General features: G+C 39.5%; 1 long non-coding RNA gene across 1 annotated transcript; it reads left to right on the top strand.

Annotated features, from left to right (window-relative positions):
- The first annotated feature begins 3,825 nt into the window (after positions 1-3,825).
- Positions 3,826-9,758, top strand: LOC137471397 (uncharacterized). The gene is made up of 2 exons (XR_010997566.1): positions 3,826-4,293; positions 4,395-9,758. It is a non-coding gene; the product is annotated as an uncharacterized lncRNA (long non-coding RNA).
- The last annotated feature ends 8,860 nt before the right edge of the window (positions 9,759-18,618 follow it).

Raw genomic sequence — 18,618 nt, 5'->3', positions numbered from 1 at the left:
GTTTCAAGTGATGTCTTAATTCTTCATTCCAATGGGATAATTCAAAGAATTAGGTATTATGCAACTTGAAAAAAGTATCACAATCTAACCTGAGAAGCTGAGTGCTCTCAATGTACCCTGGCACCAGGCTCATTGCCAAGAAAATTAATGTTAGTCTTTTGAGGCAAATAATATTCATTGTTTTCCACAAATCATATTTTCTATCATATGAGAAATTTCTTAACTTATAGACTAAATCCTTTGAGGGGAAAGGAGAATAAATCCAGTTTCACTGCCTAAGTGTCTGTTCCATTTAAAAGATATTAGCTATCCAAATGAAAAATGCATGAATCAATCAGCAACCAGGACCTTGATCTCCAAATGAGACAATGCTGAGCTTTGAGATTTATGGTCTTGCTTCCAGAATTCCATTATTTGGGGAACAACAACAATAACAATGGGAGATGACATCAGAATAACGCGTGTTCTTCTTTTCTTTTCCTTTCCTGTTGATCACAAGATGCTGACTTTGTGTCATTCACCCCTGTCAAATGAGTAAATGTGCAGTGCTTTAAAACCTCACCAGATGCATGCTGGGTTCAAAATAAAATAAGAATATCTTGAATGGAAGAGCATTATCGCCACTTGCATTTTGTACTGCTAGTTTATTCACAGAGCAATTGACTATTTCTTCCCTTTTGCCTTTATTTCTTCTGCAAACAGAATTTCTTTTGATTTTTGCATAGAGAAAACATATTGGTGGGAGTCATACTGAACTGGTGTAAGGCAGACAAGGATTTCATTCACTCATGATTCTTGTTTTCTTGTCCCTATAAAACTGCAGTTGCCCCTTGATTTTATGATATCTACAGTGGGTGAACTTTCTTCAGACATTGCCTGGCAAGACCTGACATAAGAGGCTTAAATGCTTCTGCCATAATACCAAAAGTGAGAGAAGATAAGGAGGGGGTAGATTTACTGGAGGAGGCAAGAGGGGCTCTCATTAGCACCATCTGGACACAGGAACATTTACAGCTTATTGTATCTTATAGTGAAAATATGGATACATTTGAAAGTGACTGTAAAGATCAGATTCAAACTCAGCCCTAAACTCTCTCCAGATGAGGGGATTTAGAATTTGTTCAGTGCCTTATCTTGCATGAATGGCTCCTTTCTGGGGCTGTCTCCCTTCTGCAATTATCATGGCATAGCTCAGCCAGTGAGGCAGGAAGGGAGGATAAAAGACATATCAGAGATAGGAATGTCCTTACTTCAGTAACTTACAGGTTATCTAAATCCTTGATATAATTTTAGGACACATCAAGCTAACCAGGTAAACCTCTTTCCCTGATGGCATGATCTTCACTTGGGATGACAGTGAGTTTAATACAAAATACATCAAGTTAGGGAGGTAAAGAAAAAATTGAATCACTTGAAATTTCCTTACATTTCAGGAGTAACTCAGTAACTAGTTATCTGCAATGAAAATGGCATCCACAATGAAATCATGGCCCTGTATACAAACTGTATACCAACCTGTGTATAGAAAAAGGTAAGTTCCAGTGTTTAACTGCAAAAACAACCACCTCATTGACATGGAATTTCAATTTTGTGCATTCTCTTGCAAATAAATCAGCACAGAACACTATTTACTTATTCAGCTAGCAGAGAAAAAATCCCTCCAAAGAAATTGGTGTATGTGCTTGCCAACAGAAAACAATGCCTATTGGGGTGCCATCTCCAGTATCATGAGCAAAAAAAATACACATAAATCTTAGACCTGAGGTAAATGTTGTCATCGAACTGCTAGTAAATCATTACTGCTTTATTACTAGCTGACACATTGCTGTGAAAATGTGAAAGTGCTATTCACTGAACTGCACCAGTGGTGTTATTTGTAGCCATTAATGTATTGTTTGATCTCCTTGCTCTTTGGAGAATGATCCAGTGGGCCACAGTCAGAACAGCCTTCACTTCTTGGTAAGGAATCCACACCTCCTAGCAGGAACATGAATTGAACCAAGAACAGTTTCTTCCACAGATTATTCAAACTAATATTTTAATCCCTTTTCAGCTTCTATATGCTTATCACTTATTACTTTTGCATTTGCTTTCCCAGAAAAATATTTGTTTACCATCTCAGGATACATTTTACAGAACTTATGATGAAGACTATGAGGAGGAAGCAATTGCTTTCCATACTTCTGACATGATACAAAAGCTGTTGGAGTCAACATAGGAATTCCTCACTGGCTTTGTAAGTTTAAGATTAGACCATTTTAAACACAAGATTTATGTTTAAAAAAGACAATGGAAAACAGCCATGAGAATTTGGAAAATATGGTGGCTAAGAAACCATTTGTCTTGGAAAAATAGTAGATTTAATATTAAAAATATTAAAAAACAGATTTTTTTTTTAAAGGCAGGCATCCATTTTGTATACTTTAAGCAATTTGTTATTATTATTATTATATCTTATCATTACTGGGGGTGCTTGCTTAACAAGAAACTCTTATGTTTTCAGAGTTCACTTGCTCCTGCTGTTTATAGGAGCAGTTTGCTGAGACCAGCAGTCCTCAGGTCATTTATTTCAGACAAACCAACCTCTCCCTGTCTGGCCACTGCTGCTGTCCTGAGTGATGTGGCCATATAGAAGGCACTTTAATGTAGGACATCATGGCATTGTCTGGTGCTGGTTAGTTGATGACTCAGTGCCATTTCCAGGGAAATAAGTGACAGAAAACCCCTGTCTTTGTACCTCATACATACCCAGGTGAATCATGTTTTAGAAAGAGAGAGGATAAGGGAATGGACTGCACTCGAGCTCAAAATTAATTTGTAACCTTCAAAAAAGGATCCCCATGCTACATAGCCTTGAGGAATTAGAAAATTTGTACAGCTTTGTGAAGACAAACACAACTCAGTGTGAGGGGAAACAGTAAATGCAAGCTGAAACTAGTTCCCATTTTGTGGGAAAGCCTACATTTTTGACATTGTCTCTGTTCTGAAACAGAATAAAAATTCTTCCCAATTTTTCCTTGAAGTTAAGTGCTAACAGAGAAAAAGTATTTAAGATTAGCCCAAATGCTTTGCTTTGACTTTGAAAATTTTAAAGTGTTTGAATTAAAATATATTTTGAAATTAAAATAAAAATGTAACATCTTTAATTTGATCAGGATTTTTTTTTACATTTTTCTGGTAATTTGATTTCAAAGAGTTAACATTTTCCATATAAAGTTTTCCTGAAAAGTTCTTGACAGGCAGGAAAAATAACTGGGCACAAGTACCACAGAGTTTTTAAAATACACCCCACTGCAGCAGGTAGCTGCATGTACACTAAGGCTGTCACTGTGCTATTCTAACCTGTTCTCAGCAGAGAGTTTCTTTACCTGCTTTTGTTGCTCCAAATGTTCTTTTAGACTGGTAATGTGAAGGAAGGGTCCTTGTGGTCCTGTGATGACACTCCTTTTTTATCAGTAGATGTCCACTGGGAGGGAAAAAAAAAAAAAAGTGACCTGCAGATGGAGGAATCTGGAGATCTGAAGTTAGATTTCCCATTTCCGTAACATATTGTACTCACTTACAGTTGCTCTTCTGTTAGCTAAGAGCATCACCCAGCTTCCAGCACAGCTACAGCTGCAGGAAAGGGCTGGCAGCTAACACAGTAATGAGTAAGTATCTATTGAGATTCACTCATTACTATTAATTTCCCCATTGCTTCCAACTGATTCAGGAACTACTTATGGAAATTCTTCTTCTTCTGTCTTGCTGAAATCCAGCGCTGTTGCTGTCAAACCTGCCAACACGCACAGCAATGCTACTGTGATAAAATAAGTCCAATTCTATCCCAATCTTGCTTTCCTAGGGAAGAACAGAACTCATTAAATAATTATCAACTGTGACAAGAAAGTAGCTGGCCAAACACTTGCTGCTAATCTAGGCATGACAGCAGGACTATACCTTTCAAAGCAGTAATTAGTTAGATGAACAACAACATAAGTACCAGACAATGACATGGAAAGGACTGTCCCTAAAGGACAGATCCATTATTCGTAGGGTTCAGTGTTTGTGTGACTTATGAATGTTATTTTGCAGTATAAAATTACATTTCTCCTCCGCTGCCTTTCTCTTTGTTTTCTACACAGTGTATGGAAGGGGACAGAGAGAAAATCTGGAGCTGAAGCCATGAGAGAGTAGGTGGCAGAAGCCCTGCAAGACCTTCCTTACATTCATGAAATGAGGGTGGGTGGATAGATCTCACATAGAGCAACACCATCAGCCTGCACTCCCTGTCCTGTGTGGATAAGAAATCTGGTGCTTGAACCCTGCCCTTGTTTTCTGCTTGGACTGATACTCACCCAGTATAGATTTGTAGATTAGATCTGGTGATCCTCATGACTTTCCTTTCTCAACAGGTCAGATTCTTAGGTGGTGTAAATTGGTGTAACATAATTGAAGCCCATGGAATAATACAGATTTATCCTCAGCACACCCCAAAACAGCAGTAAGTGCCAGAGGTGTTGTCCTACAAGATAAAAGAAATCAGAAGCCCAAACTGCTACCATCGAATGTAGAAAGCAGGATTATGATCGCACGTGGAGTCGAAGCTGAAATTACACCCAGCCAAACTTGTTTTCAACAGGACTGTTCCAGTGCTTAAAGTTAAGTATACACATAAGTGTTTGCAGGATTAAAGCCTTGGTTTGTAATGACAGAGCAAATCCAAATAGAGATGGATTAGCTGGCAGGGGGCAGGTGAGGTGGTCAAAGGCACATGCAGTTCATCATATGGCTCTGTAATTTACTACGCGATTATCACAACCACATATTTGGTGTGGGGATATAGATATACATGCACACATGTATACGCAGAGCCAAACTTTATTGGCACAGAGGCCCCACAGTCGTTTCAGATTTAGACTCTGGGCTGCACTTGTTCCAGGACTGTGTGTCTATTGCCAACACACTGAAGCGCCTCAGGCTTCAGTCTGATTCTTTGTTTGCTTGCCCATTAAAGTTCTTATCCCACACTCCCTTTTGGCAGAAAATTCTGTTATTTCTGCTTTATGCTGGCCTAGGCCCTTCTCTTGCCTCTGTTCCTATTAACCTATAGCAGTGACAGCCAGGAGCAAACTGAAGCAGCTGGTTGGAGATGCTACTATCAGACTGAGAAACAGCTGTTGTGCAGAGGGGCCACCCTGAAAAACTTCTATTGCAGCATTGCTGGGCTGTAGTTTGGCCTTTGCAGTTGGAGAACTGGGGGAAAAGAGCACTTTCATTTTCAAATATTTAATTGCTGAAAAATGTAGGGGTGTGTGCAGCATCTTTATTGGATGTCACACAGAAGTAATGCTTTCCAGGTATTTTTTGGCACTTCACATCATTATCCTCTTACTGCCAGCATGGAATGGCCCCATGTTGCAACTCAGTGTGCAACCGACTTCCAATTTTCCTGTTTAAATTAATATTTACCAGTTGGTTATTTTTGGCAGACTTTTATTGATAGCACTGATTCAAAACAAATAGCCAAATTCTGCCCTTGGTTACAGCCTATGACATTTGGAGTTAACTCCACTTTTACCAATGCCACAAAGGGCAGCCATGGTCCTTTTCCTGCCTTTTTGTAGCATGACATTTCCGCTGTCCTTACCTGTAGATGAGAGTCAGGCTGCAGTTGGAAGCTGAGATACAGTATTGAGTAGAGCTCCAAAATATATTGATTTGGCACTTTTCTAAGAAGTATATTTAATAGTCCCTGTATCTTACCCTTCAGCAATCAGTCACTTCAGAATGCCATCATGTATGTGCAGAAGAAACTCTTGCCAAAGCACTGTAAATTAGACCTTTGCTATCAGCCAAAAAAATTAATTACTGGAGTAATTTTGTATCTATCAAAAATCAGGTGGATTAATCACTTCAGACTTATTTTAGTTATTTCTAAACTAAAGATGTAGCAGTCATTAACCAGGGCATAGGACCTACGCATGAATAGACTCAGAGCAAGCGAGATACTCAAAGAAGCTGCACAGAATTTTCTGCATGTCCTGCTGTATGTTTGCCTCCTGAATCCAGGATGTTGATACAAGTAAAAACCTCAGCTATGTCTATAGTAAAGCTATAAAATGGCACAGCAGTGCCCGTGTAGTTGGCACGTGGGCCCAAGAGCTGTTACATTCAGCTCACATTAAGAGCTGTGCTTCGAACAACATTCCTGTTTGTCATCTCAAGGGTGGGAAACCACCAAAAGAACAAAGTCAGCCACCAAGGCTGCCAAGCTAAGTTTGCTGTGACATTGATAAATATTCAAGCCAATGTCTTTCAAATGTTATTGTGAATCACCTTTCCCTCCTTCCTTCCCCTGCTTCAGTCATCTTGCTGGCTCAGAATATTCACCTTTGTCTCAGACCTCAGCTGCCTTCACTTTATTGCATATGATTGCTATTGTCTTTGTCTCTTTTATCCGCTTCACTGTGTCTCATTTTCCTAAAGTATCTGGCACCCACTTTTCCATAACACTGTTCCTTTGTTTCAGGAAAACATAATTTCAGGAGGCAGCAGAAATACAGCTCCAAAGGCCACAGGGTGACATCCTCTCTCACCTGATCTTTATTCATATCAGGGTTTAATGGTACTTTTTTTCTCCATTTCTCAAGCACCCTGCAACACCCTTCCTCCCTGACAGGAAGGCACATTTTAATTCTCATAAAAATGCTTTCCTACCAATCTTCTGTTCTTCAGAAGTTTCAGGGACCTCTCTGTTAAATGCTGGTTTTCTCATGTAGATGGACCTGTTGACCTGGTTGTGGTTTATTACTGTTTTGACATTTTTTTCTCCTTCCTAGATTTGAAAGAACTTAGACCCTTTTGTCATTTCCAATTCCTGTCTTCCCAAATTCTGTTTTGAATACTGTGGTAGGAACAATTGAGAATTCTAAATATCTGACCTGTTTGGCTTTCTAAAAGTAATATTTTTAACATAATACTACTAATCTTGTCTTTGTGGCTCATACATAATCAACTTGCCCCAGATATCATCAACAACACTAAAAAAAAAAAGTAGTTTCTCTCATTTCTACCAACTCAGGCAAGGATGCTGTTATGCTGTCCTTTATGTACACTTTCTTAGCTCCCTAGTGCACTAAAAAAGGGCCCTCAGGCCATTGAAATAATACAAAACCTCAGTTGCTGATGGTAGTGGTATGTGATTTCCTGTGTACGTTTTACACCAGAAGGTACAGTGCCTATTGTACGTCCCCATTTAGAACTCAAACACAATGGCTCATGCAGCTGCATGGTGACCTGCCAACAAAGTTTAAGACAGCATAGACTTCCACATGAATCTGCAGATTAATGAGACAGAGAACTATCTTCTTTTTTTCCCCACAAAAGGCTACTCGTGCATTCAGAATGTGCTCAGACTAAAACCAAAGTTCAGCTCGCCACAGGAGTAGAGAGAGAAGAAACATGCACAGGATAACACTCAGAAACAGCACAGCCCTTAGGGAAAACTCCTGTGGAATTTAACACAAAATGATAACGATTTCTACAGCTATTTTTTTTCCCTACCATCCTATAGCTCAGATACCTCTTCTATTAAATCCTATACAATGGCTCAAAAAACTTCATATAAAAGATATAATGCTCCATAGGTTTTAGAGTAATTTTATAGTGTTCTGTTACATTTCTATAGGACCCCCTTGTTTCCATTCCAATTATGTTATCCAGAACTTTTCATAAAATACCTATGTTATAACAGGTCCTTTCCTTCTCTTTCTGTTTTCCTTTAACAAAATGTGTAGATATATACATTACAAGGTGTGTTTCTTACAACTCCATTATTTTAGGCATATTGAATTCCCATATGTGGCAAAAGCATTATTTGTCTTTTGGCTAGGAAGCTTAGTAAATTAGTGAGAAAACTGTCAAAGCCAGACAAATATAAATTTACAACTGCCTTCTCATCTTGATTAGGCCAATGAAACGACACTAGTGTGGAAGAGGGAGAAAAACATGAGGTTTCAATCTTTTTTTCCTATAATTTTGATGTAAAGCCCAAACTATAAACACTTACAGAAACCTTTCTTGGCAGCTATCCTCTCAAGACTTTAAGTTAAAAGGTGAAATAAGTAGAGCAAGGGTTAATTTAGCTCCCAGAAAAAAGTCTTAAGGAAATGTTTGGCACATCACAGTCCTAAAACTATGATGTAATTCTTACATATCTGTGTTTTCAGAATACAGTGATTTTGTCTTGGGTGTCAGTTAATTTCCATTTCCAAAATAATTTCTGTGATTTTGGGCTGCTTAATATTGGTTAGTGGACAAAGACAGCAGGTAATTCAAAGGTGATCTGATGCCTTTATAATCTGAAGGTGCTAATCCACTGAGGAAAGATAGCTCAGACTGTTTGAGCTAATAATTAGAGTCCAGATTATTCCAAAATGGACTGGAGAAATGACAGCAATATAAATAGATTTTTTCATTCAAAAGGTCACCAAATTAACTGTGTTATAACAATACTGGATTCACTAGTCCCTGTTTAGCATGGCCATGGCTCCAGACATGAAATTGTATTCACATACTTTGTTCAGAGGGGAAAAGGAACACAAGATATTCTGTATGGCCTTACAATGAGCAATAAAAATTACAGTGACTAAAGAGATGTTGTCTAAGAAATAAGTTTCATTACTCATTTTTTGCATTTAAAGAGTTAGTGATTAAAATAAGTAATTCCACATCTATGAAGGCAATTGCTGGGTATATTAAGAAATGTGTAGAAGACTAAAAGTTAACCTAATTGAACCAACGAAGGTCATATGATCTATTATTTTTTTCTCTTTCATAAATTTCACAGAGTAACTGTGTTTTGATCTCAGAGAGGCAGGAGTCGGAAGCTTAAAGCAAAGTTGCAAGATTTAGTTTATCAATTTGAGACAACTATTTTTAGTCACTGATTCTTGACACAAGGATACCCTTGCCAGTTTTTATGGCTTGAAGAGAAGGGACCCCAGACAGGTTTGATAAAATGAGAATGTCTTTAAAAAGGACACGTAGAAACTATAAAAGTAAGAGCAATCCTCCTTGAGTTGATTAAATTCATTTATTAAACAAAATTTTTGTATCAGTTTTGACTCATCAAGAGCTTATTTTGTTCATAAGAATGCCTTTGATGGTATAAAAAGTTTTCTGAATACATGAATCACAATTCAATACTATCCAAAGCATCATGAGATGTCATAAAAAGGGATTAGTTAAAATTCCCTAAATGTTAATGTGGATTGTGTATCCACTTACTTTTATTATCAAATCTTTATTTCATTCCTGAGACGACTATATTATGTCTTACTGCTTTCATTATTGTTTCAATTCATTTAGCTCCTGCATACATTTCAGAACTTTTCCTTTTTTATATAACTCTCTTGAGAAGTAGCTTTGCATTGACACATTTTCTTTCTTTTCCTTCTTTAAGAAAGTTTTGTCTCGCTGGATTTTCTCTGAAGATGTTTGAACTGATGAGCTGTGATTTCAACACTGTTTCCCAGACTGACTGAGCAGTGGTCTCATTCTCCTTGTGCGTGTGTTCGCTGAAGCTGCTACTGTGGTCCAGCTGAACACAGTTTTCAACACTCAGTACTGCAATCCCAGTGCATCTCCTGTTCTCTGTCTTTCTTTTGTTCCTTAAGATAATTCTTGAAGTATGGAGAATCCCTACTCCCCTTCTAGCACTGGAGGAAAAGTGTCATATTAATCTTTGGGAATGCAGATTTCTGTTCCTAGTTTTCTAGTGTTTGAAAAATCCTGACTTTGTAAATGCAGTGGTTTTCTGACAGAATTTATGATTGATGTATTTGTCCATGAATTGCTGTTTTTATTTATTATTTATGATTGATGTATTTGTCCACGAATTGCTGTTTTTATTTATTATTATTTTGATGAAACAGAGTAAAATAACATGTAAATACATCCACGAAGTTCAATGAGGCCAAGAGCAAGATCCTGCACATGGGTCAGGGTGATCCCAAGCACAAGTACAAGCTGGGGGATGAAGGGATTGAGAGCAGTCCTTCAGAGGACATGGGGGTGTTGGTGGATGAGAAGCTCAACACGACCTGACAATGCACCCTGGCAGTCCAGAAAGCCAGCTGTGCACTGGGCTGCATCAAAGCAGCATGGGCAGCAGGTCCAGGGAGGTGATTGCCCCCTCTACTTTGCTCTGGTGAGACCACACCTGAGGTGTTGTGTCCAGCTCCCAACAGAGAAAGGACATTGATCTACTGTAATGAGTCCACAACAATGATCTCAGGGCTGGAGCAACTCTGTTATGCAAATATAGGCTGAGAGGGTTGGGGTTGTTCATCCTGGAGAAGAGAAAGCTCCAGGGAGACCTTACAGAAGCCTTACAGATCTAAAGAGACCTACAAGAGAGATAGAGAGCAACTTTGTATAAGGGTAGGTAGAGATAGGACAATCTAACAGATTGGGATTCTCCAAATTGTTGTCTTAAAGAACATTTGCTTTTCCATCTGGTCAATCATATCTGCCATTCTGGTCCCTTTACATGCTTGGACCCTGAAGTTCATTTACCCTCTGCAGTCCAGGTGCTCCAACTGCATATATGGATTCTGACAACTCCAAGTCCCACACAGCCTTTCTTTCTCACCCCATTGAGAGGCTTCTCAGAGATATAAACATGCAAGGCAGCCATACTTAAGATAAAATTAATTATAGTTTTATCACTATTATTATTATATTATTGCCATTCTCTTAACTCTGAAAGCTAATAGGCACTGACAATGGAAAAGGGAGATGTGAGTATTTATCTGAAATCTACTTGTCTGTATCTAAAATACTTTCACAGCACAATTCTCCATAGTGCTGAATACCTGAAATCCCTGATCAGCTCCCACTTATTCTGTCTCCATTCTGGACCATTCCAAGAGGATTCCCAAAAGAGTGCAATGGCCATGTGAGAGATGGTTTCCTCCAGAAAGCATTCCCAGAGGCAACACGAACAAGATTGCACCATATTATCTCACAACATCCAGCCCTTCAAGTATTCCCTGTGCCCCATCCCTGAGCTCACAGAACTCTGCCCTTTGGAACCAGCATCACTGGGGCTGCATTAGTAGATTCAGGGACACATTATTCCATAAACATTGAGCAAACACCAAAAATTAAGAGTGCTGTCCATGGGCCAAAGCCTCACTAGCCCAGGCCCAGAGCAGAACTCCCAAGTCTTGACTACATTTTTTTTCTCCCATCTGCTTAGTGGATGCCACACAAGCTAAATAACCACCGAAAAAAAAAAAAGTTTCGAGTAATGAGAATTCCCAAAGCCATTGATTGTAATAAAAATACTTTATATTTGATTTAATTTTCAAATCCACTCTGGCACTTAATGCAGAGGTGGGAGAGAACCACATTTCTGTATGAATACATCTGGAGGCCTTCCAGCTTCTGCTGGAGTGATACTTCTCACCACAGTTTCCCTCTACAGTATTTAATACTCTGCTGGACCAGGTTTCAACTTTCAAGAAGTAAAAGTACCTGCCATCTGATGATGGATGGTGGCTCTTGTCTCAGCAAAATCTATGTGTTCTCTGCTTCTGTCCATGAAGAAAAGCAGGCACAGAAGGAAAATCAGAAGAGGTGGTTGACAGGGAAAACACCCACAATGTGGACATGAATTAGCCTCCTGAAAGACAGGATCCTCAGACAACAGGGCATCATACCCTGTAAGAGGGAGCTGGTATATTCAAAGAAGGCTCTTTAGTTTCCAGAATCCATCCACTCAATGCTTTTTTTTTTTTTTTTTGTTGTTTTCATTCATGAAATTAAACCAGGACAGTAAGGGAAGAAGGTAAGAACAACATACAGTTCTCCCTCCTTCCTGCTGTTACTTCATTTTGTTGGAGAAGAGATTAGAAGGAGAAGGAGTGGTTTGCAGCAAAAAGGAAGAGAAAGGAAAATTATGACATGCAGGACACTGAAGATTAAGATATCTGTATATCCAGCAGGGAAAAATAAAGGGAGTATGTGAAGTATATTATACACCGAAGAAATCCCAGCAATGGAATTTGCCAGGAACTAGATGAAGGTGGTAAAATCATTAATAATGTAGAAAGCCATATCCAATAAATATGTCTCTCCTTGATTTGGAAAAAGCAGGATAGCAGCAGTATCATATCGGGCAGCCAAAGCCTTTTTCAGTCCATTAGTAACCAAATAGGATGTTAACTATCTACTTGTGATAAAAACCTGTAATTCATCAGGCCCAGATAACTTGCACCTGAGGAGTCTCAAATAGTTGGGGGAGGACATTCTTCCTTCCACATGTTAATTTTTAATGGGTCTTGAAATAACACAGAAATTCCAGAAGACTGGAAGAAGACTGATGTTTTGCCAGTATTCAGCAAGGACGAACATGACGACCTTGGTGAATACAAGCCAGTGAACCCAACTTCATACTGGAGAGGAGGTGAGGGGGGAGCAAAATGATAGGATATGGGATTCAACTGATAAAGAATGAAAGGACAGGAAGTAATTAATGCCAGTCAGCATAGTTTTATGGAAAATAGGTCTTGTCAGACAAACCTGATTAGATTACAAATTTGGTTAAAAAGCTAACTGCTTCAGTGTGATATACTGAGACATTTGTAAGGCATTTGATTTAATTTTGCAAAACATTCTGATTTTTAAAAAAATACGCTACAGCCCTGGTGAAATATTCCCTAGCAGAACAATGCTTTTATTAAGCAGCAAATCTCAAAAATGTTTTATCTCTGGGATGTCATCACAGATATTTTTAGCATGGCTGGGAAAGGGTCAGTCTTAGGCATAGCATTTGAGCATTTTTGTAGCTGAGTTAAGTATAAATTACTGTTGATTGTACTGCTAATGCAATCTTTGCAAAAACAAATAGAAAAGTAACCAATATGTACACAGATGTGATGTTACATCTTTATATAGCATTGGTGTGGCTACTGAAATACTTCACATTTTCAGTGATTGTATATTTCACAATGCTGAAAAAACCCCAGAGGTTTAAAGAATAGCTGCAAAACTCATTGTTAGAGCTGAAGAAAATTCCTTACTGTGAGAACTTTATAGAATATGGAGATATTGCTTGGTTGAAGTGAGTAAATAGCTCCATCAGCAAAAAAGCAGCTCACATACTTTCTTTTTTCAGCACCCCCAGTGTGCTTGGAAAAAAGAGTTAGGCACTCTTAGGGCCCAGGTCACCCTGAAGGGCTTCTGTTTCCACATCAGTAGCAGGATAGGTTAAATACAGCCTGGTGGCAATGGGGTGTCCCTCATGTCAGGAGGGGTGCCTGACCTACTACACACGGCAGCATTTGTGTGGGTCATCTGCATCTATCAAGGCTCCAAGATTTTTCTCTTGCTTGTAATCCCTCTCCAAGTAAAAGGGCAAGATAAAATGACCCTGGATAATTCAGAAAGTGTCCTGGCCAATTATCCTAGGGAGCCTCAAGGAGTTATCAGAGGATCAAAGACCCTTCTCTAGTCTTCAACTCAGAAAAGTTGTAGCTAGACAACAAAAGGAGAGGCAGGGGAAGAATGTGACAACGTAATGATGCTACAGTAGCACCGGGTAAGATCCTCAACTTGAGCAAGCAGGTGCCACTCCTTCAAAGTCAGTGGAGAGATGTTAATTTACACCAATAGAGAATTTGACATAACATGTTTTTTTATTTGCTTGAGTCCTGCCGTGGCTCCATAAGCAAAGGTTAATGCAGGTCTGCCAGGGGCAGGCTGGAGTTAACACAGAAAGGCAGTTGTGAGGTTGCTGATTCTGATAAAAGCAAATTGTGAACTGCAAGCATCTGAGTGTTGAGTGTCACATTCACACCTAACTGCTGCCCTTGCCTGTTCCCCACAGTCATCCAGCTCTGTCATCATGGTATGTTCCTGAAACCACATTTGTGCTGCTGTCACTTTTTGTCTTTGGAAATTTGTGTACAGGCTTTCTATAATGACATATTAAAAATGCTTGTAAACTTCAAATGAGTGGATTACAATATGTTTAATCAAGGAAAATCACTTTCATATATTAGGCAGAAACTTGAGTCTTTACTTCTTCTAGTTCTGCACTTGCAGTAGGGATGTTAATACTGATAAAACCTGATAGGTGAGGGCAGTGAGGAGTTTGTTCTTTTAATGAAAAAAAAAATTAGATCTTTCTAGATCTCTGTGTCTTTAACGTAACAATGTTTCTAAAGAGAAGTCCGACATCTTCATAGGGTTGCCCATTTTCTCCACTTCCACCAATCCTCTTTGACTGGGAACAAAGTTCTGACTATCAACAGAACCATGGCATCTCTAGAGTATTTTTGTTTGTGTTTCAGTAGTCGGCAATGTCAACACTGTCAACATGTCAACAATTAGTGGCACAGATGTAGAAGATAACATGAGGACAGATTTTGAATGTCACACCCAGGCCCCTCCAGGGCTGGGAGCACATCTGCCTAGAGATGCATCGGTGACACACCATCCTTGCAGCCCCCACTGAATTCTGAACTCACTGCCATCCCTGAACTCCCTCCCACCTTGCAGTTTATTTCCTAAAAGTGATCAACTGCACTTTTCTTTGAAAGACAGCATTTCCCAGCTCCTGTTGAGTTTTTACATGCATTACACTTAATCTCTAGTTCTCATTGAATAATGCACTCACCTGCTAAAAAGGTGCAAATCTGAACCCAAACTCCCATAATTTGCAAAGATACCAGAAACAGCTGCCTAGTTACAGCAGGACCGAGTTTAGGACAAGCCATGAAATCTACCCACAAAACCTATTAAACCAGCTTATGCTGAGTTTTTGTTACTTATACTGCAGTGTGCGATGTGCTTCCAGCTGCCCCTGTTGTGAGTACCTGTACTGGTGAGCTGAAAGCAGCGGATGGTACCAAAAGGTTCAGAGGAAAAAAAGAAAATCAAAAAACAAAGGATAAAAAGGACAAGGTTACTATACCAGATCTCTCTGGATGTAATTGCATTAAATATAGAAAAGGTTATATACCGTTTCCTCTGTCCTTTCTCTCCCCATAGGCTGCTGGCCTATGATTATTTCTTGTACCTACCCTGTAGCTGATTTTATTGTTTATTCCTAGCCCGCTCCCAGTTTGCTCGGGGCCCTGTGTCTTAGCCAGTGACTCCCTGCTCCCTTTCCAAGTTCAGAACCTTTCTGGCTAAAGTCTGCAGTGACACATAACACAAAAAGACAGCTCTGGGCACAGGGCATGCAGCCGCTCCTGGAGAGAGCAGGCTGTGGTTCGGCGGTACCGTTTCTGGAAGATTAAGTGATTAAGCCTAACTAAAAGTGACTAAGAGGGATGGATCTTTTCCTGTCAAACATAGAAGGTTTTCCATAGAGCAGCTCCAAGGTTGTGAGTGAAGGTGAACAGCTCTGCTTCTAAAGACTCTTTAATTTTAAGAAATTCAAAGACCCGGCATGACACTTTGTTCTGTGACTTTCTTAAACCTACACCCTACTTCACATTCTTTCATGAGCCATCATCTTTCTTATTTAAAGCAGACACAACAGAAGTTAAAAAAAGTCAGAAGATATGAGAAGTACAAGTCTCTGCAGATGTAAGGTATAATTTAGCAAAGTATTTTGTCACCCAATCTTGCCAGGTCCTCAACACATTCTGCAGTGACTTCTCCACTCATCTTGTGAACCATGGAGAGAAAAAGACTCCAGTCTTTTTCTGGTTGCAGAAAACTCTCTGGTGTTGACTGTTCATTCAGCTTTTGCATGCATATTTATATGGTTAAAGCCTTGAGAGTCTTCATGAATTGATTACTAAGTCTGTGTTTTGCAATAAACCATTATTTATTTAGGCATTCATATTGATTCATAAAAACCCCCGTTCAGATTTTCTGATGAACATGGTATGAAAACACAGATAAAATAGGGAAATCCAAAAGAATATGTTTTATTTACAGTTTTTTATAAATACAGAAAACGGGATGGGATAAATACTCTAACAAAGTAGTCACCAAACTGTTTTCATTAATAACTTATCAAACCAGTTTTATTTTTGAAACATCCAAAAGAACCTAAAAGCTATGCAGGCAGCTGGTTGAATTTCTCCTGGAGGGTTTGAATGGGACTGCAGGCCGGTGCTGAATTTCACTCTTGTGAATAAATCCATGCATTATCTTTTGGAAAGCAATATCTTTCAGGGTGTAATAAAGCCTATTTAGTAAATTATTATTTTTGTTTTTAAAACTAAATGACTCTTTATTAAAAAAGAGACCTACTGAAATTTGAATTTTTCCTCATTACCTGAGGCATAATCAAATTGTCAGCTGTTTTACAAGGGTGACAATGTGAAACAAGTGTGATAACATTTGCCATCATTCCAGCTGGTTCCCCCCAGAAGACACATTCTCACAACCTTCTCATCAGTGAATCCACACAATGTTAGAGAAGCCCAAGTTATTGTTTAGAAGTGATTGATAATGAACATCAGAGAATCATTAAGGTTGGGAAACACCTTCAAGATTATCGAGTTGAGTGATCAAGATCATAGATTTGACTTGTTTTATTTGAACACAGCATAATTTGAAACATAAATTAAATGGTGACTTCCGGAAAAAATGTAGGAATTTGTCACTGATTTCACACTGTCAGTGTGACCAGGATTTTGCTACTGGAATATATCACGCTATTTTCAGATTTCAGAAGCAAGTGCTCAACCGTTTCATTTTACTGATGTAGAGAGAAAAAAAAGCTGAGATTATTTCAAAATAACACACAATACACAATTCAGCAGCTGAAGAAACAACTGGGCATTTTAAAGGTGAAAATAAAGTATACGTGTTTACTAGTTTTGTTTTTTTCTTTTTTTTTTGCAAAACCATTTACTAAGAAAATTTTAAAATCAAGACTAGTTATTTCCTATAAGTTTTCCTCTATTTTGAGCAGGAATTAGTTCAAGGAATTTACTAGCTTGTGCAGTGTAAGAAGTCAGAGTAGATGGATTTAGGAGTTGTGACTCTATTTGTCTAACTATAATGGATCTACAAATTAATCAAACTGGATTGACCATAAGGGCAGTTTCCCAATTAATGTTAATTCATTCTTAAAGTGTGTACATTATCAATCACTATTTTAAAATACACTTAGATCTAAAATAGTCTATAATTAAGACTCCAGGCCTTTGAGTTTGACATCCTCAATCTACACTGAACTGGGATGTAAATGGCAGTCCTCATGCACTAGATGAGGTACTTGGTTAGATACTGCTCTTATTACTTCAACTGGATACCCTAATTCCATCCCTGCAGCTCTACAGTGGGTCGTGATCAACATCTAGCTCAGTTGTTGAGGGAAATAGGATGTTTTTCAAGGACTGAACCTATTTTCATTGCTCAGTCTTTCCTTGTGAAAACAGTGATGTTTTAACTAATTCAAATAATGCTGGTCCAGAAAGATACATTATTTTTGCAGGATCCACTAATGTCATCATGTTATGATGGATGACAATATCAGAGAAGTTAAAGATATGCAATTGGATATTAACTAGTTATATGGGATAGTGTATTGTTAGGGCCCTGAGGGCACAACTATGCCTTAATTTTCCTGTCTAGCTTCCCTGGGGACTCCCACCCACCTTGTCTCCTGCTGCCCCTGGGACCTGGCTCACACCTGACCATGTCTGGGGCTGTCAATTAACCTGCAGGCAGAAGCTGGGCTTGCCACGTTCTCTCCTTGCCCTTGTTATCTATCCAGGAGGCCACAACACCTGAGCTCCCTGTGACCTGAACTGCAAACCTGCTCATGACAGAGGGGCCTTGATCTGGGAGGCCTTGCTGCTCCTCTCAATGGCACTTCATCACCTTGGTGTGAAATAAGTTTCAGATTACCCCACTAACTATTCTGCTCATGCAATCAGTATATTCCTTGCTCACTGTGTTCCTCTAGAGCTCCAAAGAAGCTTGCATGGATAACAAGCAGCTGCTTCTGAAGACACTTAAAAGCTATTCCCTGAGATAACTATGATATTCACAATATTACTGCATAGCAATGGAGCATGGAAGTGTTTCTTGGTCCTTTGGCAGACAGTAATCTTCCAAATGTGATAAAACAAAACCAGCCACTTCCTATGGCACAAGAAAATTTGTGGTTAGGCACATAAGTAAAAAAAAAAAAAAAAAAAAAAAAAAAAAAAAAAAAAAAATTAAAAAACCAAAACAAAAACCAACAGCTCAACGTGAATCTTAGAGGCTGGGAAAAGACACCGGTGTGAAAGAAGAGAGCAAAATCACCTCAGTTGTACCTTTCTTCAAGTGAATGGAACTCCCTTCACTGACTTCACCGGGAGCTGTATTAGGTGCTAGCATTAACGAGAGGGCTGCGAGGCCAGCGGGAGAGCCCCTGCCCCGGTGCCCTCGCTGCCCGTGATCCGGGTGGGTCTGGGGCATGCTTCCACCGCACACAGGATGGCGTGGGCAGCCCCTCCCGAGGCCAGCGCGGAGCGGGCGGGCAGCGTGTCCGCGGGCCGGGCAGGGCTCGGGGCCGCGGGCAGGGCTGGGGGCCGCGGGCAGGGCTCGGGGCCGCGGGCAGGGCTGGGGGCCGGGGCTGAGCTGCGGGCAGGCCTCGGCGGGCAGCAGCTC

This window comes from Anomalospiza imberbis, chromosome 3, assembly GCF_031753505.1.
Source record: "Anomalospiza imberbis isolate Cuckoo-Finch-1a 21T00152 chromosome 3, ASM3175350v1, whole genome shotgun sequence".
Taxonomy (NCBI): Eukaryota; Metazoa; Chordata; class Aves; order Passeriformes; family Viduidae; genus Anomalospiza; species Anomalospiza imberbis.
Note: the sequence above shows the minus strand (reverse complement) of the source record. Positions and strands in the feature narration are given on the sequence as shown.